Consider the following 24,216-nt stretch of genomic DNA (forward strand, 5'->3'; position numbering starts at 1 on the left):
TATAATTGAAGTGTATGCGATGTTTTAGCTCTCATTAGCCCTCTTTGATTATATATTATTGTCATCTCATGTTTGCGCCTCAGCCTTTATCCTACAAAATCAGTGATTATTATTTCTGTCTCTGGGTCTTGCTTTAGATTTTTCCCAGTTTGCTTACCATCGTCTACCTCCTCCCCTTTGCCTGGGGGTTCAGACCCCTTTCTTTCTGTCGTACATTGTGTGATCGTTCTCTCAACAAGGGACTTTCCACAGCAAATTCTACAAGAATTCCATTTATTTTATCCTTTGCTCTCACTGTTGAATGGTAATTTAGCCAGGGGAAATTCTAGGCTATTTATTTTTGCTCACTATTTTTGGTATATTATTCAATTTTCTTCTGACCTATACTGTTGTTTTTGAGAAGTTTCCTGCCAGTTAAAGGGCCATTTTTTTTGGTTCAATATACAGCCTTCCGCCTACCTGGTTCTAAGATTTTCTTTCTGTTTTGATGTCCTGGAATTTAATGAGAAATATCTAGATGTAGATAAGCTTTTATTTAAGTTTTTAATGTTCATATGTATCCCAATGGACTATTGTCACATAATTTATTAAAGGGACTCATGTCCACTGGGATTGCTCCTATTCTTTTATACCCAAAGCACTCCAGCGAACATCCTGGTATGATATCCTTGTACCCGAATAAATGTCATATTGTTTTAGTCACCAAGGCTTTATGATGTATTTTAATATCCAGGAGTCTGACAAATCTCTTCTAGAGCATTACTCTTCTTTTAAAATTATTTTTCTTGCAATTTTCACTGATTATTCCCCAGACTAATTTTAGGGCAATTTTGCCAAGTCCCAAAGCAATGAGATGACATAAATTTTATGGGCTAGTTTTGAAGAAAATGGATATATCATGTCTTCCCATCCAGAGTATCTATGGCATATCTCTTAATTTATTTGTCTTTATTTTGTACCTTAGGAAGATTATACTGGTTTTATTTAGGTAAGTCCTGAATATGCCTTATTTATTTCTAAAGTATTCTTAAAGTATTTTTTAAATTGTATTTTTAAAATAGGATATTAGATAAAATGTATTTCTTCTCATGTGTTTATTTTGGCTGAGATTGACTTAATTCTTTTTCTGGTTTTATTTATTGTTGTTGCTTTTCTTCTTCTTCTTCTTCTTCTTCTTCTTCTTCTTCTTCTTCCTCTTCTTCTTTTTCAAAGATTTACTTATTTATTTTAGAAAAAGAGAGAGCAAGAGCAGGGGAGAGGAGCAGAGGGAAAGGGAGAGAGAATTCTAAGCAGATTCCATGCTGAGCATGGAGCCCCACATGGGGTGAGGTCTCAGGACACTGAATCATGACCTGAGGAAACCAAGAGTTGGTCACTCAACCAACTGCACTACCCAAGCACCCCGATTTTTTATTAGTTTTTACTTTTTAACTGATTCTCTTGGATTTTCCATGTTAAAAAACCTTGCAAAATGTAATATTCAAGCTCCTCCTTTCTAATATGTTTACTCTTTGTTTAACATTACCATCTAGTTCCATTAGCTGCAGCATAAAGAGTATTACATAATAGTGGGGCACCTGACTGGCGTAGTTGGTTAAGCATCTGACTCTTGGTTTTAGCTCAGGTTGTGATCTCAGGGTGGTAAGATGGAGTCCTGAGTGGGGCTCTATGCTCCACGTGCTCTCTCTCTCCCTCTCAAATAAGTCTGTAGTTTAAAAAAGAATATTACATAATAATAATGATATCTCTATGCTGTTCTTTATTTCGTTAGAAATTACAGCATTTCTTCAAAGAACATAGTACTGCTGGTAGATTTAAAACACTCATTACAAAATATCTTGCTTCTTTTTCGAGTCTTTCTGAAGTTGAAAAAAAAGGACTAATTTTATTAAATCCTCTTTTAATTATAAAGTATCTCATATATACAAAAATGTGTAAAACATGTTTAAATAAAGAACAGTAAAGTGAATGTCACGTATTTACCACCCACATTGCTAGTACCTTCCAAACTCTCTCTTGATACTTCCCTGATTGCAACTCTGTATATCAGGCTAGAGTTTGTTTTAACTGTTAGATATTATCCAGTGTAGAAATGAGTCACAATCATCTCCTCATCTTACTGTGGGTAGGCATTTAGATTGTTCCCAGTTTTTCACTTATACGAAAAATCTTGCACTGTCAGTTTTGTATATGTTCCCTTTTGTTAGCGATTTCTAAGGAGAATTTCTTGCAAGAGTTTTCCAACCAGTGATTGGAATTTCTGGGGCTCAGTGCTTGTGGGTGGTCACCTTTACTGAGTAACACCTTTACTAAGTAACCTTTACTTACTTTTCAAAGTGGCTGTTCCAATCCAAATTCCCTTTAGCAATGTAATGACAGCCCCCATAGCTCCACATCCTTGCCCACATCAGGTACTGAGACTTTTTAATTATTCCCGGTCCAAAATTATATCTCTGTATTTTTTAATTAATTATTTTTAAAATTGAGGTATAATTAACATACAATGTTATATCAGTTTCAGGTATACAACCTAGTAATTTGACAATTCTATACATTACTCAGTGCTCACCAAGATAAGCGTAGGACCACCTGCCATCATACCTTATTATGTTATTAACTACATTTTCTGTGCTGTGTTTTTCATCTTCATGACTTATTTATTTTATGCTGGAAGTTTGTGCATCTTCAGCCCCTTTATCCAGCTCCCCTATTCCACCCATCCACCTCCTTTCTAGCAATTGACAATTTATTCTGTATATTTACGAGTCTGTTTTTGTTTTATTTTTTAGATTCCACACATAAGTAAAATTATATGGTATTTGCCTTTCTCTGTCTGACTTCTTTCACTTAGCATAATATCCTGTATGTCCATCCATGATGTCACAAAGGGCAAGATCTCAATCTTTTCTATGGCTCTGTAAAATTCTCAGTGTGGTTTTAATTCACATATAAACAATTGCTAATTGAGAGCTATCAACTTTTAATATGTATATGGTCTATTTACTCCTTATTAAATGTCTGTTTATGGATTTTTTTTCTATTGAGTAATGACATTTTATCACTGACTTATAGGAATCCCTTATCCTTGATACTAATCCTCTGATCGTTATGGGTTAAAAAATCTTCCCCCAGTTTGTTGTTTCCTATGAAAAATATTTCTATTTTTAAATTGTCAAAATTTTCAACCTTTCCTTTGTGGTTTATGCTTATTATGTCTTTTTTTTAAAGATTTTATTTATTCATGATAGACACACACACACAGAGAGAGAGGGCAGAGGCAGAGACACAGGCAGAGGGAGCCTGACATGGGACTCAATTCCGGGTCTCCAGGATCAGGCCCTGGGCTGAAGGCAGGCACTAAACCGCTGAGCCACCCAGGGATCCCTGCTTATTATGTCTTTTTTAAAAATGCTTTTATTACTGAAGTAATAAAGTTATTCTCCTATATTTCTAAAAATATTCCTAGATGGAATACTCTCAACTATGGTTACTACAACTCTTAATTTCTTTTTTTAAAGATTTTATTTATTTAATTGAGAGAGAGTGAGAGTGAGAGCAAGAGGGGGTGGGGGTAGGGAGAGGGGCAAGCAGACTCTGCACAGAGCATGGGGCCCAATGTAGAGTTGGATCTCAGGACCCTGAGATCATGACCTGAGCTGAAATCAATAGTTGAGCACTTAACCAACTGAGCTACCAAGGCACCCTTAAAAATCTTATTTCCTGTAGTTTTGTTTTAGGTTCATTTGGCTGAGTTGAACTTTATGGAAAAACTTTTTTTGCAGTTACTAGGATAACTGTGGGATTCTTTTTCTAAATTGTTCATATGGTGAATTTCATTCATTTATTTTCTATATTAAATTACATTTCTATTTCTTGACCAAACTCAAATTGGTAGTAATGTCTTCATGTTTTCATGTACTTGTGAAATTTTTTATTTACATTTTTTCGCTTATGCTCATAAGTGAAATTGGCTTGTTATACTGTCCCTGTCTTGTTTGGAATCAAGGTTAGGTTGGCCTAATAAAAATAATGCTTTGGAAGAGGTTGTGTAAATTTGGAATTATCTGTTCCTATCTGTTTGGTAGAACATGCCTATAAAACCATAGGAGTCCAGCATTTGCGTGTGTGTGTGTGTGTGTGTGTGTGTGTGACATTTCAAGCTTTTTTTTTAAGATTTTATTTATTTATTCATGAGAGATACAGAGAGGCAAAGACACAAGCAGAGAGAGAGGCAGAGAGAGGGAAGCAGGCTCCATGCAGGGAACCTGATGTGGGACTCAATCCCGGGACTCCAGGATCAGGCCCTGAGCTGAAAACAGGTGCCAAACCACCAAGCCACCCAGGCATCCCCATTTCAAGTTTTTTTATGTAATTTTAAAACAACTACAGGATTACTCCTACTTTCCCTTCTTTCTTGAGTCAATTTTTATAGGAATTTTTCTAGGAATATATCCATTCTAACAAAATGTATAAGGTTATTAGCATAAAGTTATCCATAATAACCTATTATTAACTATTAATATCTCTGCAGCATATGTAGTAATGTCTTTTCTTTCACTCCTATTTGAATCTTATCTCTATTTTTATTAACCTTGACAATAATTTTTTATTTATCAGTCATCTCAGAACACCAACTTCTGAGTTGATCTTTACTCTTGGTGTTGGTTTTTAATATTATTAATTTTTGCTTTCATCTTTATGATTGCTTTCCTTCTATTTTCTTTGTTTTATCCTGATGTTTTCCCTCCTGAATCTTTCCATTGGATGTTTAATACACTAATTTAGAGGCTGTATATTATTTCTTAATGGAGCATTGAAAGTATAATTCCCCTGTAATACTGCTTTAGCTGCCTTACACAAGTTTAAATATTTTAAAATTTCCATTATTATTTTTCTATGATACATTCATTAGTTGTTTGGTTTTTAAAAAATTTTCCAATTATGTACAATTTTTTCTAGTTATCTTCCCCCTCCACATTTTCTCACTTAACGTGCATATTGGTCCAAGAATGTGGCATGGGAGATGCAAAGTTTCTGCATTTTCCAAGGTCAGCTCTGTGGCATAACATGTGGCCAGTTTTTGCGTTTGAAGGGGATGCCGATTCTCTAATTGCTAGACTCAATGTTCTGTGTAACTCATGAAGTCAGGATTTCTAATTGCCTTTTTCAGCTTGAAATGACTTCTTGGTCTGCTTGATCTGTCCATTTTTGAGAGTTGTGTTGAAACAACTTCTGTGATATTGGTGGATTTCTTTCTTGCAGGTCTATTAATTTTTGTTTTCATATACAGCATATAATTGAACTTTTTCAGTTCCAGTTTTGACTGGCAGTTTTTGTCTTTTATGTGGAGATATTAATCTCTTTATATTCATTTTGAATGCTGATATACTTAACTGTTTCTTCTATCTTGCCATGTGCTTTGGGTTTGTCCTGCTTCCTCTGATTCTTTATCCCCTGTTCTTTTTTTTATTTTTTTATTTTTTAATTTTTTTTTTAAATTTATTTATGATAGTCACAGAGAGAGAGAGAGAGAGGCAGAGACACAGGCGGAGGGAGAGGCAGACTCCATGCACCGGGAGCCCGATGTGGGATTCGATCCCGGGTCTCCAGGATCGCGCCCTGGGCCAAAGGCAGGCGCCAAACCGCTGCGCCACCCAGGGATCCCTTTATCCCCTGTTCTGTCTTCTTTAGGATTGTGTTTTCTTATTCCATTTTTCTCTGCTCCCTCTTTGGTAGATTAATATTTTATGTTGATTCTTTTAGTAGTTATACTAGCAGTTTTAATTAATGTACTTAGCTTAACACAGTAAAATTTAGTTAATACATTTCTCTTCCTCCAGAACAATCTTCAAAACTTAGGATACTTTCACTCCCAGATCACCCTCCTTCCAACTATTATTATCCATAATTACTGTTCAGGCTGGAGTTCTATTACTACTATTGGTCAGTATGATTATTTCAACTACTATTTTTGTTCACTCCATCCCATTTGGTATTTGTATTATCACTTTATACAATCATTAGATTAACCCACACATTTCCCAATGCCTTTGCTCACTTTTCACTATGTATATCAGATTTTCATCTGGGATAATTTTTCTTGTGCCTAACCTACATCCTTTAGAATTAAAATTTTAAAGATATTTTGTAGGTCGCTATTTTGTGAATAAATACCCTGTTTTCATTTATATTTTAATTTTAGCATAATTACTGAGAATTTCACTGGGTATTGATCTCTGGACTGATGGTAATTCTCTCAGTCCACTTAACTCCCTCACCCACTTCTTGTGGATGAGAAGTCAGCAAGTGTTCAAAGGCTAATTCTATATAGGTGATCTGTGTTTTATCATCACCTGCTTTTAAGTTTTGTTTTTTTTTCTTTGCTCTTCTGCAGCTTCACAATGGTGCAACTATGGTGAATCGTAAATCTGAAAATGGGTAACATTATCTTATTGATAGTACTTTTCCTCTGTTTTGTCTTCTATCATCTTTCAGAACTTGGGTTAGATTTGTGTTGAACCTTTCACATCATCTTCTATGTGTCTTAACCTTTTGTATTTATCGTGCATCTGTTTATCTCTTGACTATGATCGGATTACTTTCCTGTCTTCCACTTAATTCCTCTTCAGCTCAGTGGCTTTGACTCAAATATAGTCACATATTGCCACTTTGAACTACTGAGTACTGTGCCTCCATTGGGAGAGATCATAGGCCTTACCATTTCAAGCCCTGTCATTTTTTAGGTGAAGACCACATCTTTTCAGCTGTAGACCTAGAGACAATAGGTTGGCTAAGGGAAACAGACTCTGTGTGGTAACACAATTATAGCCTCGGTGGATCACATGCCACACCACTTCATGCTTATCCTACTTGCCTAAAAGACACTCGAGTACTTCTAGCCAACTCCCTGGTGAGTAATGCCAAGAGCCCAAGTAAGTCACTACCAGTATATGTATCCATAGTTGGCCACATCAGAGGATGAAATCAACAATTATAGGCTTCGTGCTTGTAACAAAGAATGTAATTTTATCATAATATTGATAATGGTTCCATACTCTACCCAATGTGACCACCAGAAAATGATTTTACCCCATGAGGGAAAGACAAGCCTGTCTGCCTGTTAAGCATGTTAGAGCCTTTTCCTCCTTCCCATACATCTTTGTCAGACACTGGAGGACTTCTCCAGGCTGCTCTACATGGCACAGTACCCTTTTGGTGTTAAAGGGTATCAGTCAGAACCTACTCAAATGAACAGTTTATGCTACCATGAAATTTGTTAACCACATAGGTTATCCTAAGTGACTTGCTGGTTTGTTTGCAATTACCAGAAAAGATAAAGTTAGCAGTAAAATTCTGCTGATCCTTGTTCCATTTTTCTTCATTTGCTATGTTTGGTGGAACATTTAGTCTCTAACTGGCTTGAAGTACTGAAGCAAGTTTTGAAGGCAGCTGTAAAGGAAAATGTTCTGAGATGGATAGGACTTTCGAGGTCTTTGGAGAGGACAGGTGCTCTGCTCAGAGCCATTCCAGCAAGTCAGAGCCAGGCTTATCACTCAAAGTAAGGACTGCTCTCAGATGCTTGATTCTTTAGGATCAAGCCTTTACTGACTGGACAATACTGATTTTGCTCTTCAGCAGCCACTGTGGTTTTGGATGGTATTATCCACCTTCTTTTCCCCATCATCCCCTTTGATAACACTGAGGGGCTCTAGCCAAGTGGTGTGTTGTGTTACTGTGGCTTCAGCGATTAGAATGGGCATACGATTCCATCAGAAACACTCTGAGACTCTGGGAAGTGAACAAGGGGTGGTGGAAAGGGAGGTGGGCAGGGGGTGAGGGTGACTGGGTGACGGGTACTGAGGGGGGCACTTGATGGGATGAGCACTGGGTGTTATGCTGTATGTTGGCAAATTGAACTCCAATAAAAAAAAAAAGAAACACTCTGAGACTCATTTTGGGAATGTCAGAAAAGAGGCACATCTTATTTCCCACTGGACAATAATCAATAAGGATGTAGGCAGAAGCTGGAGAGGCCATGAGGGTAAGGTAAAGTCTTTGTGAGAGTGGAGCTAACACAGAGGAAGTAGGGCAGATAAATTGAGAGACAACAGATCTTTGTACTGCTTCCTGACCCCCTACCAGCTCCGCCTGTGATGCTTTTTGAGCACCTGGATCCAAACACTCCTGAAGTCATCCCTTCTCTGGTCTTTTCAGTTTCATGAGTCAATTAAACCATGACTTAGAGGCTTACAATATGTTTTGATCAAGCTATCCCTATATGTAATCAAGGGACAATATGACCACCATTCGTAGGAACTTTGTCAATGATTTATTGCTGTGATGGTTAATTTTATGTACCAACTTGACTGAGTTAAGGGGTGCCCTGATAGCTGGCAAAACATTATTTCTGGGTGTGTCTGTGAGAGATAAGGCTTTAAATTGGTAGGCTGAGTAAGAAAGATAAGATCAAAAAAAAAAAAAGAAAGATAAGATCACCCTTATCAATGTGAGTGGGCATCATCTAATCCAGTGAGGGCTTGAATACAACAAACCGGTAGAGGAAAGGCAAATTTTTTCTTTGCTTGAGCTGGAATATCTACTTTCTCCTGCCCTTGGACATCTGTTCTCCTGGTTCTCTGGCTTTCAGACCAGATTGAGACTTATACCATCAGCGCTGATTCTCAAGCCTTTGGATTTGTACTAAATTATATCACCAGCTTCCCTGGCTGTCCAGCTGGCAGACAGCAGGTACTAGGATTTCTCAGCTTCCATAATCATGTGAGCCAATTCCTATAATAAATATCCATTTCTATCTCTGTGTCCATCTATCTATATCCTATTCATTCTCTTTCTCTGAAGAACCCTGATAATATAATTGCCTAACTTTTATCTGGTATTAGCTTTAGATGATCTACAGACTTTATAGGGCTATTTAAACATTATCCTGATTGGGAGAGGATCCCTTGGCCTATCTTGAGTGTTCACATGCTTGTAAATTAATTGCAGCAAATGATTCAAACCAATAAAAAGGGAAGGGTACGTTTTGAGTAGCAAAAGGTGGTTTATATTCCCTAAGTGCTATTATTCTTGATCAGTATTAAAATACTCTTTTTGGCAGAAAGTCAGAAGGCTTTGGGGTGGATTTCAACAATGATAGCCCCATAGATCCACTCATCCAAGCAGAGATTCTAATTTTACCTTAAGGAAGAGAAAGAGAAAGTGAGTAGTTACTTGAACAAAAAAAAAAAAAAGGAAATAATATGGGTCTCAAAATTTATGGAGAATGCCAAAAGTCTGGGAATAAATGACATTTGAGATTGAGTAATCTTCTACCCTGTGCATTGTAGGATGTTCAAAACTGTCCCTGGCTTCTACTTGCTAGATTCTGGTAGCATCCACTGCCTTAGTTGTGACAAACAAAAATGCCACAGTGTTCCCTGGAAGGCAAAGTCACTCCCAATTGAGAATCACTGCTCCATCCAACATTCTCCTGCCTTTACCCTCCATCTGAAGCTAGACCACAAACCAGACCTGAACTGGCAACTTTTAGTGAACCCTGACAGGTACCCAAAACAATGTGTACTAAATATTTGGTAGAGGGATCGTGTCAAGCATAAGAAAGAACATGGACTTGAGAAACAGGCAAAGCTGAGTTCAAATTCTCAGCTGGGGCACATCATGCAGTTGCTTGATTTTACTCTTACAGTTTCTGCATGTGTAAAATGGGAATGATCATTCCCTAATCAAAATGATGATTTGGATTGAGGTGAGTTGTTAACATTTATATGTTAAGTGTTTAGATTTGTTAGGTGTGTTTGTTTATGTGAATGTGTGTGTGTCTCTGTATTTGTGTGTGTTGTATATGCATGTGCATCTGTGTACGTGCCTGTGTGCGAACATTTGGATGTGTTGTCTGTGTGTGCATCTGTGGTGTTCCTGTGTGTGTGTGTCTATGTGTGTCTGAGCATGTTGAATCCCTGTGGTGCTGAGCACGATCCTCTGTGATTTATCTCCTGATGAAACAGACACCTCCCACTGATCTTGGTTAAAGAATCTATGTGTCCTTGGTGCTGAAGTGAGGACCAGGTCATAATTTGGAAGACCAGAGGAATATTACCATTAAAGATTTTGTTTTTACAGCCTGATTTCTCCCTGGCTTTGGGCTGGTGCCAAAATACGTGGTTTATATTCTCCATAAAGAGATGGCAGTCAGCACAGTTGTACAAATTGCTTCACCCCTTGAAGTCATTGAAGTAAGGATAAAGTGATAAAGTGGAGGTACCTTTGTTCATCATATTTCCAGCGGGATTGCTCTTGAGAAGAACTTTCAGAGACAGGGAGAGCCTACAAGTTCCAGGCACTGGTGTGTGTGTGTGTGTGTGTGTGTTGTTATTATCAATAACATCAACTATAATGCCAGCAGCTGATTTTTTCATGCCATTTATATGCCAAGAAGGCATTAAGGACTTGATAAGCTTTACATCATTTGTTGTCTCTATACCTTAGAGAAGCTCAGTACTGTCATTACCGCAGCTCTCAGGTGAGTTCATGAAGAAGTGAGAACTTGCCAAGCTCTCACAGATAAGAAGAGGGGCTGATTTTAACCCCCCTCCCTGAGGCCGGAGGTCCAGTCCCAACCCTTGGTAGCTTCCCCCTCTGACCTCCTGAGCCTGTAGTCCTGCTCAGAGGGACTCTCACTGCACAGAGAGCCTCGCCTGGGAGGGAAGGATGTATAGCACCCCTGTGCACCTCTCACTGGGAAGCACTGGAGAGCCCCCCCACCCCGCCCCATTAGGCTCAGGCCCGGTCAGCTTTGGCAGTGAGGGGACTTGAGCTCCACTCAAGGAGCGTCTTGAACGGGTAGAGGTTGTGTGCGGCTGCCTCTGACTTTCCTCACTGTAACCGATGACTGGCCCCTCCCTCCCAAATCCTTGGGATTTGTTTTATGTTTTCCTCAAAGGATCCAGGGTGAGCATGACGCCAGCACATAAATCTCAGTCAAGTGGGAGGGCCAGTGGGAGGACAGGTCAGGAAGGAGAAAGCCCAAACACAGATGGGACGGGCGGCCGACTCACAGAACCCCCACTCTGGGGCAGCCCTGGGGCCCAGGAGGCCACCTCCCAGGGCCGCTCCCCAGGCCCAGGACACTGGGGTCAGCCAGTCTCCGGCCCTGGCAGAGGCAGCATCTCCAGCTGCTGTGAAGGAGAAGAAAAACCCCTGTCAGGTGTTGCTGTGGCTCATGCATTTGTCAGAGTCTTGACTCAGATTCCCAGACATTTTTGGAGTCGATGCCCCCCCTACCCTAGGGAGGAGGGGCGGTGTGCAAGCAAACTGTGAGGTGGTCCACCTCCCACCAACGTTACTCAACTTCGTGCTGCCAAAACCGGACAGCTCTCCACCCTTCACCACCCAAACACTTAAAACAAATAAAAAAAGAAAAAAAAAAGAAAGAGATTAATTTGAAATGCTTTGTGTATAGATACAGCCCTGAACTACCAACAAATACTGGTGGTTGGAAACGGAGTAGTAGGTACCTCAGAGGTTTGGGAGCTTGGGGAGCAACTTTAATAAATTGTTCACAGCTCCCCTAGCTTTCTGCATGAGTCATCGCTGACCTCCGTCAAGTCAGAGCGCAATGTTCCATTGCCAGGTAGACCCACCTTGACCACCGTTTTGAAAGGTAAAACCAAGTCCTTGGTCACTCTTAACCTGCTCTGTTTTGTCCTATGGTACTGGTCACTTCCTAATGGTCAGATTTATTGTTGGTTGCTTGTCTTCTGTCTCTAGAACGTAAGCTCTGTGAGTCAAGGGTTTTATCTCTTGTTCACTCCTCTCTCCCAAATACCTGGACCTGTGCCTGCCATGTGGGAACCACTGAGAAATACTTACTGAATGTAGGAAGAGATGGATGAGTGGACAGATAAGTGGGCAAACAGTGCTTGTTGTGGGGTGTAGTTCAGAATGAAGAGTTCAGGTTTAGTTTTCCCCTCTCTCCCTGAAATGGAAGTTACTAAAGAATTTTGTAATCAGAGCTGGCAATTTTGGAAATGATACTTTAAGAAGATGGGAGGATCCCAGGACTGGGGACATTCCCATGGCAAGGAGGATGGAGAGAAAGTCCAAGCCCCAGATGTCCAGGTGGTCTCTAGGCCCTGTAAGGCTCCATCCACCTCTTTTGTCAAGACTTTTGGTGCATTAGCTGGAGCTTGCCCCAGTTCCAGAGAAATGATGGCAGCTCTGTATGTTTCCCTGGGCAGGACAAATCGAGGTTGACAAAGTGGTGGGCCTGGTTGGAATCTTTACTAGAGATCCATAAAATTGAAGAGTTGGAGGAATGCATCAAGATGGGTGTTGCTTTAGTCTTATTCTCTTGGTAGCAAGCAGCAGAATACCCAATTCTCTCTTATATAACCCTGAACCAACTGCTGTGGCCCGGGGAATGGAGCGAACCATCTGGCTGTGTGTGTGACCCTGGATCCAAGGGTGGAGTTGGTGTCCCCAGCTGCCAATAAATTAGGAGTAGAAGAGAAGTGGATCATCAAGTGAAAAATGAGGTGTTTTTATAGGCAGAAGGAGTGGGTGCTAGGGAGGGAAATAATGAATGATGTCAAAGGAGACCTATGTAGAACAGAGACAGAATGGTTCCACCTCAAAGGCTAGCTAGCTCTAGTTGATTTTTAGGGGCTCTCTGGAATGCCATGTTAAGAAATAGCCTGAGACCAAGCCAAGGGGAAAAAAAATGTCACGATTGATTAGAAATATCTGCCCTGTTCTCATAAAACATTTGGGTTCCAGATATTTGTTCTCCTTTATTTAGGCATTAGCCAGTGGAAATGATTACAAGTGAAAACACACAGAGTGACATTTATGCTAGGTCATGGTCAGTTTTGAAACTTGCAGTGAGTTTATCTATTGAAGTCCTTGTTGCTTTATTTTTCACACACCCAGTCAGGATACAGAATGAGGATCTAATAAATAATGCCATTTGTCACCATCAATGTCAACCCGTGATGCTGAACTAAGTTGACATTTTACCTTGCCTTTTTCACTGCTGGCATTGCCAAGACTACCCATGATGTGGCCCTGACCAGGACTCGTCGACTGGCATCCAGTCAGTAACCACTTGCTTGTCCTTTTTTCCCTTTGCTCAATGAATCTTGACTAAGTCCTGTTTGTGATAGGCACTGTGCTAGCCACTGCATAAACAGTGATGGGCAGCAAAACAAATCTAGCCCCTGTCCTCACTGAGTTCATGGCCTATTGACAGCAGCTCTGTTGGTTTACAGCTCCTCACAATGTTTCTTTTTATTCCTAATTTGTCATCTCCAGAGAAATCACATTCAGATCCATTCTATTCCAGCCCACTGAAGTACCACCAGATATTTTGCCTGGAAATGTCACCACACCCAAATTTGGGTGAGAACGTAAGGTGGTTAAATCAAACCTATTCTCCCCAGTGTCCACGGGTTATCAGATTCAAGATGCTCCTCAACAAAGCTGCTGTTTGGAAGCTGAATTATAACTATGACATTTCATAGACATTATCTCACTTAACACTGTCAGCAATCTTCATGGGCAGGTACTATTATTAACAACACTGTTGTCTTGCTGGTAAGAAAGCCAAAGCTTGGGGAAGTGAAATGGCTTCCTAAACATCACACAGGTAACGAATGGTAGAGCTGGGATCCAAACCTATGTTTGCTCATTCGAAGGGGTAGGTTCCTAACTACTAACTACTAGGTAGCACTGCCATACCATGAGCTCCTGGGAATAGAACTATGGTTTGATTATGAACCCCAATGGGCTTTAGGGGAGGAAGAAGAGGAGAAGGAGGAGGAGGAGGGACTCAAATGTGGTGTCATTCATGATTTCATTTATGTATTCCCTCCTTTATTAGTTTGATATAAGAAAATACCAGCTTGGGGAGCTTACACTTAAGTTTATTTTCTCAGAGTCCTGGAGACTGGAAGTCCACGATCAAGGTGTTGGCAAATTCAGTTTCTAGTAAGAGCTGTCTTCCTGATTTGTTGACTGCTGCCTTGTTCCGGAGGGCTCACATGGCCTTTCTTCTGTGCATGCCTGCAGAGAGAGCATAACAGAGAGAGTGAGCATGAACAAGCTCTGATAGCTCCTCTTAGAAGGACACTGATCCCATTACATTTAACCTTAATTACTTCCCTAGAAGTTTCATCTCCAAATGTGGCTACTGGGGGGAGGGGAAGCTTTAAACATGGGAATTTGGGGGGTGGGGACACAGATATTTAGTCCATGGCATTTCCTTTCCTGGGCTTAAAGTTATATTATAGGTTAAGAGAAAATCATTATGCAAACTGGGTATCTCCAGTGGTGGAGCGTTAACTTTGCCAAGACAGAAGGTCAAGGCATTTTGCAGAATACATAATTGATTAGGAATTAATGAATTATAGGGAGTTAATCTAATGATATTTGTATTTCCTTTAAGTGAATAGGGCCCAAGCCCTGGCTCCATTTTTATGCCTTTCCTGCTTCTCATGTTGGTTGCAGTACTCAGGAGTAGTAAACCATCCAAGTATCTTAAGGTTTTCTGGAACAGTCTCAATTTCATATAATTTTCCTTTTTTTTTTTTTAGTAAAGGTAACTCCTGATGAGTTTAATGGAATGAGATTTAATTTTTACATCTTTGTAAGACTTTTATAAAAATAACCAGACCAGAAAAATTCATCATTTTGTTATTTTCTACCCTTTGCTTGAGGGATTGTGTGTGTGTATGTTTATAAAAGTATGTCACTGTATTTATGAGACCCTTTTGGATTGAGCTAGGTTTTCATAAATTTCACAGACTATTGGAAAGTTTTCCTTTAATTCCTCATGTAGGTGTCCTTCTGCCAAGTGGATCATTGCGGGTCTGAGGAATTAGAGGTGTGGTTATTTCCTCACTGAGCTCTTCCCAGAGCTTCCCATCCAAGTACAACATCCATGGTTCTAATGGAGGCAGCAGCCTAACCTGGAGGTGCCTAAGTTCTCACTGATGGGCCAGCACTGGCCATGAAGAATCAGCCCAGTGGGCCTGCATCCCAGGGATTTAGGAATTTGGGGATGAAATTAAAATGTTGTAAGCATTATATTTCAGAACTGAAAGAATGTAAAAGCCCTGTAGGAAAGAGATTCTCCTGTTCCCTCCCTGACCAGGAATGTCTGGCAAAGTAGAGTTTGTGATTTTGAAGGGGCCGCCTGTAAATGTTTCTTCACAGCAGAGTTGAAGATCATTATCCCGAGATACAGTCATGAGTTCTAAAAGAGGATAACCCTTTTCTTTTGGGTGAGTCCATATTTTTCATACCTCTGAGGCCTTGGTGTCAGGAGGGGAAAGTCCATCTGATGGTGAAATTTCTTAGGGAGTGGGTCATTGTGGGTCTAGTTGCCAAGTGATCAATTCTCATCTGGCTTTACAAGGAAGGAGCTATGGCTAGAGAGGAGTCTAGGAAGAATCTCTTGACATCTTATGTGCATTGACTATTGACTATGCCGTCTTCAATAAGCAAGAAGACTCTGAACACTTTTCAACTTTATTATTTTATTTATGGTGCTTTCATTTATTGATTCATATAGCAGCTTTGTTGAATGTTTGCTATGTAAAAGCATCATGCTAAAACTTGAATGGAGTGTAAGAAAAAAAATGATCCTTGTCTTTTTTGGACAAGATGGTCCTTTCCCTGGCATGGAAGACTAGAATGTGGGCTGTTACTATTAGTGTGGAAGGTGTTGATGGCAGGAAGAACATGGGAAAGGACTCATCCCTGTCTTGGAAGGGGTAATTTATTTGAGGCCTGAAAGTTGAACAGGAAATTATCAGGTTCCATTGGGGCTGCAGTGAAGGTGGGAGGGTCAAGAAGGTGAAGAGCATTTCCAATGGAGGGAACAGAATGTGCAAAAGCCTAGAAGCTGGGAGCCAAGAGGATTATATGTTTGGGGAACAGAAAGAAACTCCGAACGTTCTGAGACTGAAGACTTCTCTGTTTACCCAGAGCAGCACTGGGATGATGGTAGGTATACAAGTAGGAGAAGACTTGATGAAATGAATTTAAATGTATAGCCCATTGACCTGTCTTGCTCCACTGTGAACTGAGATCTTTCCTTGGTGTGCAGAGGCAAATGGTGTAGCTCTGAACTCCAATTAGGCACTGTGTAATTACATAGCTACCGATATATCACAGTGCAGAGGAAAAAAATACTTTGTTGGATCTTATTGTGTGAAAATGTTCCTGATAGAAAAATTGATGATATAAGATAGTACGTGGAGTATAGTCACAGCTGTGTTAAAATAATACAACAACAAAAGCAGTTTATGCACTGAAAAAAGACAGAAACAAGATACACCAGTGGTGTTAACTGTCAGTGGGTGATGGGATTGTGTTTTCATTTTTTATTTGCATTTATTATCCACATTTCCCATGGATGAACAAGTATTAAGAGGGGGAAAACCAAGATAAAATCTCTACCAGTTAACCACCAAATGTTTATTCAGTCCTGAGGCAGGATCCCTAAAGGAGACAGCAGAGTCCCTTGTCTCCAGGAGCTTGCCATTGGGCCTCCTGGTGAAGGGAGGAGTACTTAAGCATTGATAGGAAGCCAGCACCAGCTTAGTCAGGAGGAACTTTTCTCTGCAGCAACCATCTTGAGTCAGTTCTTAGAGAGGATGAGGGCCACTGTGAAGCTGTGGAGAGGCAGGAGTTGGGGAGAACATTTTCCAGAAGGAGAGTTCTTGTTTTCTTCCCCTGGATTTCTCCATGGGATTGTTTCTATTTCTTATTCAACTTACCTTGGTAGACATGATTAGGTCAGAGGTAATGGGAAAGTTCAAATGTTCATCTTTTCTTGCCTGGGGAATACCTGTCATGAAAATTCAATGAGTAATTCGCAAACGCAAAGCTCAAAATAAATATAATATCTGAAACAGAGAGACTGTCTACAGGTTTACACTAGGTCACTCTTGAGGAATGAAAAAAATAATCTTCTGATACATATGTAGAAAATACCACATTCTTTCAAATGGGATATCAAGGTGAAAGTGGAATTTTAAGCAACCTCAAGATTTAAAGATTAAAATTGGTTAAATAGTATACCTGGGGTAAATGCATCAGACGTTCAATAGAATTGCCCCTTATCCTTAATAGAATCCTTATCCTTATCCTTAAATAGAATTGCCTCTGGCAGAACGATAAAGTATCTGTTTATAGGTCAATATGCTTTAAGATTAGAGCCACTGAGGGTACAAAAGGTAAAGCTAAAGCATCCAGAGAGAAACTTAAGTAGTAAGAGTGTGAGAAAAAATATGCTTTAGTCAATGAATGAGAAAGCAGAGTTTCACTTACTAGGGTTAAGTTTACATGAATTAAAAAAAAAAATCCTCCCTGGAGACCTCAGCAATTTTTATAATTGTAGTATAGACGTTAAATGTTTTAGTTGAAGGAAAAAAATGAGTTGAGTTTTCCAGCTGTGTGTCTGCTCAGCTAGTCAGGGACAGTAGGAGAGGGGGTTGATGGAAGTGTAAATCAGCGGTGTTATCTCTCAGGCCTGGGAAGCTACTAGCGGCTGGTTGGGTGGCTGTGGTTACAGATGATCTGTCTATGGGAGCGTCAGAAAAGGGACAACGTGTCAGCTTCCCTTCCCACTCATGCCCTGGGAGCGTGTCTCGTGAAAGGAAAGAATCTGAAACCAGGACCTGACAACAGGGGTGGGTGGGTGGGGGGGAGCGGGAAATGAGGTGGTTTCATTTCACTATCTTCAAAATTGTCACCAGGAATGCAAACAGATGATCTTGGAGATTTTTTTTGAGCTGAAGTTCAGAATCGATTCCTGGATGTTGGCTAGCTCTTCCTTCATGGGCCTTCAGGTCACTAGTCAATGCAATGTAACAGTGTGATTGATCGCCACGGTATCATATATTATAATAATAAAAGATGTGTTACTGATACCGTAAGAGCTATTTTTATCTTGTTCTTCCCTTATTTTTCATCTGTATCAGTGTGGTTTATGTAAACCTGACACATTTGTGTATGTGAAACAGATGCAGGGTAAAACACAGTTGTGTCTGTTCGAACCATATTTTTTTAATCATAGACATGATTTATGAAAATGTTCTTTGCGTATGAGCTTTTTCTTTCTCTCTCAAACAAAGCGCATAGTAATTATAAATCTAACATTCAATTTTTCTGGTACTTACAGAGATAGTAGAAGTTAAGTTTCTAAGTTGCTTTGCCTAATCTGTCTTCATTAGGCGTTGTAAGAGAAACAGTCTGTGACTTTTGGGCAGAGGCAAATGAGAACTTGCTAGTCGAATGCATGATGTGGAAATGACCCTTTCAGCCTTACTGAGTCACAGCCCCTAAAATGCTGTCCTCTTCGAGGCTCTGGGTCCTTTTCCTCTGCAGTCTCATAGTGAATGGCTCATAGTGAATAGCAAAAAAAAAAAAAAAAAAAAAAAAATCAGTATCTTTCCAAACAGATCAGCCTCCCTCTTCAATGGAGGAACTCACAAAGTGAGTTTCCACAAGAGAAATGATTAAATCCAAGTGTTCTTCATCACTGCAAATGGCCCCATTATCCATCAGATTTCTCAGACCTACAACTTAGTAGTTTTCTTCTTGATCCTCATGTTTAATCCATGACCACAGGCTGGATAGAGTTTATCTCCTTAATGTTTTCACAATCTACTGCTCTACACTGCACCCGAGACCAAACCTCACCATCTCCCTTCTGGACTAATATCCTCAAATCTATTCTTCCTTTTCTTTGAACCCCTTGTCTTCTTCAGCCAGTCTGATCTGAGGGACAAACAGAAGGACAGGTACCAGACCTCGGCAAGTCCTATGTAACTGTAGGATAGGAAAGGTGGCCCTCAGGAGAATGAATGAATGAACAGTGAATAAATACCCCAAGCTCTCAATCCTCTTTCTTTTCCATATCCCTCTGGCACCTTTTATTGACTGAACCTGACTCAAATGTAGATAGCAGAAAGGCCCAGGGGAGGAACTCTGTATAAGTTACCCTCCTAGGGTACAGAGCAAGATGGAAAAGAGTAGAGAGCAGATTTGGAGGGCCCAGCACACAGAATATCCCACACAGCTCCTCTGCTTAAAACCATTCACATGGCACCCCCCTTCCCCACCCCGCACTTAGACTTGATGCCTGCTATCCTGTCTCAAATAGTGGCAAGTCAAAGTGTTATAATTAAAGAGAAAATAATTGTAGTTTCCTTACTTTTTCCAGCTATAGTAAAAGCTGATGCCAACACCTGCTTTCACGAGAAGATTTTCTGAGATTAGCACATTGTTCAAATGGATGCCTTAAATTAATGCTATTTGAGGAGCTTGTAGGTGGTCTCTGCAGTCTTGTTTATATAGCTGCTCTGTCTTCACTTCCCTACATCTCCTCCACTGTGGCCTGTGCAAAATGCCAGTGTCACACTAGTCCCATTGGGTTGATGGCTATTCTGAGTTCCTTCCCGTCAAAAGAGCTGGCCTGTCCCTGGGTGTCATGCAAAGACAGATCAGTCCGTTCATCTAAATACAGTGGAAAGTTCATTCTAGCCTGCCTTCTTATGCTTTACAAAGGGTGTGTGTGTGTGTGTGTGTGTGTGTGTGTGTGTGTGTGCAATCCTGGTTCTAAATCAATGTGTGCATTTCCCACAAAACAACTGACATCTCTTTCTTCTTTCTTTCTTTTGTTTTCTTTCTTTCTTTCTTTCTTTCTTTCTTTTTTTCGTAAAATTTCTATTTATTTATTTAGAGATAGAGAGTGTGGGAGGAAGGGGCAGAAGGAGAGGGAGAGAGAGAATCTCAAGCAGACATCATGTGAATGCGGAGCCCGACTAGGGGTTTGATCCCATGACCCAAGATCATGACCTGAGCTGAATCCAGCAGTCAGAGGCTTAGCACACTCAGCCCCCCAGGTGCCCCAAGGCTGACATCACTTTAAAAGCATACTTTTGGGGCACCTGGGTGGCTCAGCCCATTAAGCCTCTGACTCCTGGTTTCTGCTCAGGTCATGATCTCAGGGTGGTGAGATCGAGTCCCACATGGGGCTCTCTCTGCATTCAGTGAGAAGTCTGCTTGAAATTCTCTGTCTCCCTCTTCTCTGTCCTTCTCCAACCCCTCCTGCATAGGTACTGTCTTTCGCACTCTCTCTCTCAGTCTCATTAAAAAAATAACAACACACTTTTAAACAAGATAGCAATGTATGTCAGTTCTGGCATCTATTTTTCTGCCATAGCATGGCTGGTGCTTTTCTCCTTTTCACCCACCTTTCCTGACTCTTCTTGCCTCTCTTCTCCCTTTCTTTCTTTTCTGGTTTTCCATGTTCCCTCCATTTTCTAGAATTTTTCATTTTTAAATTTTACTTCCATTTTTTAAATCTTATTTTCTTTTTTATTTTTATTTTTTTTTTTATTTTTATTTTTTTTTTAAATTTTTTTGAATTTTTTATTTATTTATGATAGTCACAGAGAGAGAGAGAGGCAGAGACACAGGCAGAGGGAGAAGCAGGCTCCATGCACCGGGAGCCTGACGTGGGATTCGATCCCGGGTCTCCAGGATCGCGCCCTGGGCCAAAGGCAGGCGCTAAACCACTGCGCCACCCAGGGATCCCCCTTATTTTCTTTTTTAAATTAACATTAAAAAATACAGAGAAATACAGCACAAAATATTATCTATAGTTCTAGCCCTTGGAATGACACAGAGTATAGCTGCTTCTAGTCTTTTTTCTTCAATATGGTGTTATGAGAACCATCTGTCTCCCTTAGCAAAGAGCCCCAGTGATTTTAATGCCTGTTGTCCCAGGACCACTGCCGGCAATGGGCAAAGAGGTACATCTTAATATCTTATAATACTTAGAAAAAAGTCTACCAGATTGTCTGTGTGGGACAGGCCGATTGGGCAGGTGAGGATGGGTTTTGCAACTTTCACCTCTCAGTGGAGGGTATAACTTGAAGAGATAAACTGAAAAGTTGAAGAAGCTGAGAAGGAGATTAGGGGAAGAGATCCTTTAGAGAGAGCTTGAGCATGTTGTGATTCTTACCTACTCCCACTCTCCACCCTACAATGTGCTCCCTCCTAACTCCAGGGCATATGAGTGAGGTTTAAGTCTGCTACCCTATGGGTTTGCACAGATCACCAGGAGATTTTGGGATGTGGAGCCCAGGGAAAAGTGTGGGGAAGCCAATGGGGAGACCCTGGCTTGCATGAAGGAACTGGGGAAGACATCTCCAGCAACCGAGGGAACACCAGACAAACCAGGTCACCCAGCAAAGGTCTGGCTTTAAACATCTGCCATGGCCAGAGAAAACCAATGTCAGATTACACTGGTATCTATACACCTTTTCTGCCTTTTCTCTCTCCTTACCACCACCCAGGCCTGGAGGAGTCAGAAATCCAGCCACTGGGGGCAGGAAAATGTGAGAAAACAAGGAAATAAAGAAGAATTGGCATGCTCTTCCCCCATTAGAGGTCCAGTATAGGCCGCTGGAGCATTAAGTGGAACTGACTATTATAAGGAACTGTACATTATTTATCAAAATGACACAATTCCTAAAATCACGAGTGACAAGAGAACATTTTGCAGTCTCTGACCAGAGAATTGATGGACCATCTTTAGGATTTTTCCGAGGTGGGAAAGAATTGGCCCCGCAAAATTAGTTTGAATGAACAAATAGGGAGAAGAATAGGGTTGTGTGTTGGCATCTGAGTTGGAGCTCTTTATGAATATACAGATTTGTATCTCTATTACGTTTGCCTGCTTTTAAAATATACAGAAAATATGTATGAATTTGCCACCACAAAACAAAATTAAAGCATTGTACTTAAAGCCAAAGCTCCCTTTGATTTCTGCCATTGTCTTCAGCACCCCAATCTATGCTGTATGATTATGCCTTAGATTCCTGTAGGACATTTAACTATGTAAAGGTTGTTTTTTTTTTCCTTTTTCTCTTATTTCCTGTTATTTGATCCTTATGACAATTCCTTGTCATTATTAGGAGCAAAGTGGTCTAGGCATCCCATTTTACATAGGATAAGTCTGAGGCTCACAGATATTATAGTTGTGTCTTGTGCTCACATTTGCCTAGGGGCATTGAATGCTCTTGCCTCAGGCCACATTGCAATCACCATGGAATGGTTAAGCAGCCCATTCTCTCAGGACATCAAGGTTGGTCTTCCCTTTCTTCCCTTCCTGCCTGTAACTCACCCTTTCAAAAGGAATCTTTGCTCCTTGGTATGCTGACCCTCTCTGCTGCCCCTGCATGCCTTCCCTGTTAATGGAAGGGCTGGCATCCGTGCACCTTAGTCATGCCCAATTCATTTTAGTGGACCAGGTCAGCCAAGCCAACATTTACTCAGGCCTGAAGCCATTGGGCAGAGTCTTTTACAACATCAACAACAGCAGCCAATGAGGAGGCTTACTTAGTTCAAGTTCACTGCCTTTTGGCATTGCTGCCCAAGGTCTTTGGGATGAGTCCATGGCATTCCTTTGTAAGGTACAATGACCACCTCTTGGGCAGCTTGGGAGTTCCACAGATTCAAACAAGGCCACTGGTATCATTTCATTTGGCACTTAATGCTGGAAGTCACTCTTGGGCTTCTTTGCAGGATTTGGAATCTTCACCTTGTAGCTCAGAGTGGGAAATTCCTCATTAAGCAGCCAGCCCCACCATACTCTTTAGAGGAGAGAGGTGTTAAAAAACAAAAAACAAAAAACAAAAAAACAAAAACTGCTGGGAGGACTCAGGAGAAATGTGTCAGGTCATTACTTCCTTTCTTGCCTTTTAAAATTCAACTTAAAATTCTTACCAATTGAGGAAATGTAGTATCCTAGCATCTCCCAGTAAGAGCTACCATAAAACATATCGTCTAAATCAAATGAAGCATCTGGGGCCATCTGGAGGAAAATCAGAACAAGGCTTACCTTTTTTTCTGGTGTACCATCCAGGACACTCTTTGGCTGAATTCATTCAGCTCTTCCATACACCCAATTTATTTATTTTTTAAAAAATTTGAAATTTGAATTTCCCCCACATTGAATAACCAAGTTATTTAATTGATGGATTTGTGGTTGGGGTGTCCTAAGGCTGTCAGAATGCTATTATCCTACAAGCAAAACTTTGGAGTTGGATCTGAGTCCAAAATCTGGATCTGCCAACTTACTGTAAGTGAGACCTTGGCTAAGATACTACTTTTTCAGAAGAGGCAGTTGAGAGTAATGGTAAAGAGAAGGGGTTCTGGAAACAGAATGGCTGAGTTGGAACCACTCATTAATAGCTGTGTGACTTAGGCAAACTACTCAACCTTTTTGTGGCACAGTTTTCCCATTTGTCAAATGGGGATTAAAATAGCACTTAACTTTAGCAAAGTTAATACACAATAATCAGTTGCACTTCTATACATTACCAGTGAACAATCTGAAAAGAGAATTATGGAAATAGTCTATTTAGAATAACATCCAAAAAATACTTAATAAACTTAAGGAGGCCAAAAACATATGCTGAAAACTATAAAACATGGCTGAAAGAAATTAAAATGTAAATAACTGGAAAGACATACTGTATCATGAATTAGGAGACTTACTATGTATGAGATGTCAGTATTATCCAAAGTAATCTATAAAGTCAGTGCAGTCCTCATCAAAATCCCAGTGACTTTTTTTGCAAAAATAGAAAAGTCTATCCTAAAATTCATATTGAATTTCAAGGGATTCTAAACAGTCAATATAGTCTTTAAAAAAGAAGAACAGAGTTAGAGGTTTCATACTTCCTGATTTCAAACCTTCCTACAAAGCTACAGTAATCAAAAGAGTATGGTACTGGCATAAAGACGGAGAGAGTAATGGAATAGAATAGAAAGCCTCAAACTAAGCCCTTGGATATGCATTTTTGCAGGGTACTAGGATCATCCAATGCGAGAAAGGGCTGTTTTTCAACAAAAGATGTTGTGTACACTGGATATCCACATGCAAAAGAATGGAGTTGGACCTTTACCCCATACCTTATACCTTATACAAAAATCAGCTCAACGTGGATCAAAAACCCAAACCTGAAAGCTAGAACTATAAAACTCTTTGAAGGAAACATGGAAGAAGAGATTCATGATACTGGATTTGGCAATGATATCTTGGATATGATACCAAAACATGGGCGAAAGAAGAAAAAAATAGATAAATTGAATTTCATAAAAATAAAAAGCTTCTTT

Source organism: Nyctereutes procyonoides, unplaced genomic scaffold (assembly GCF_905146905.1).
Source record: "Nyctereutes procyonoides isolate TBG_1078 unplaced genomic scaffold, NYPRO_anot_genome, whole genome shotgun sequence".
Lineage (NCBI taxonomy): Eukaryota > Metazoa > Chordata > Mammalia > Carnivora > Canidae > Nyctereutes > Nyctereutes procyonoides.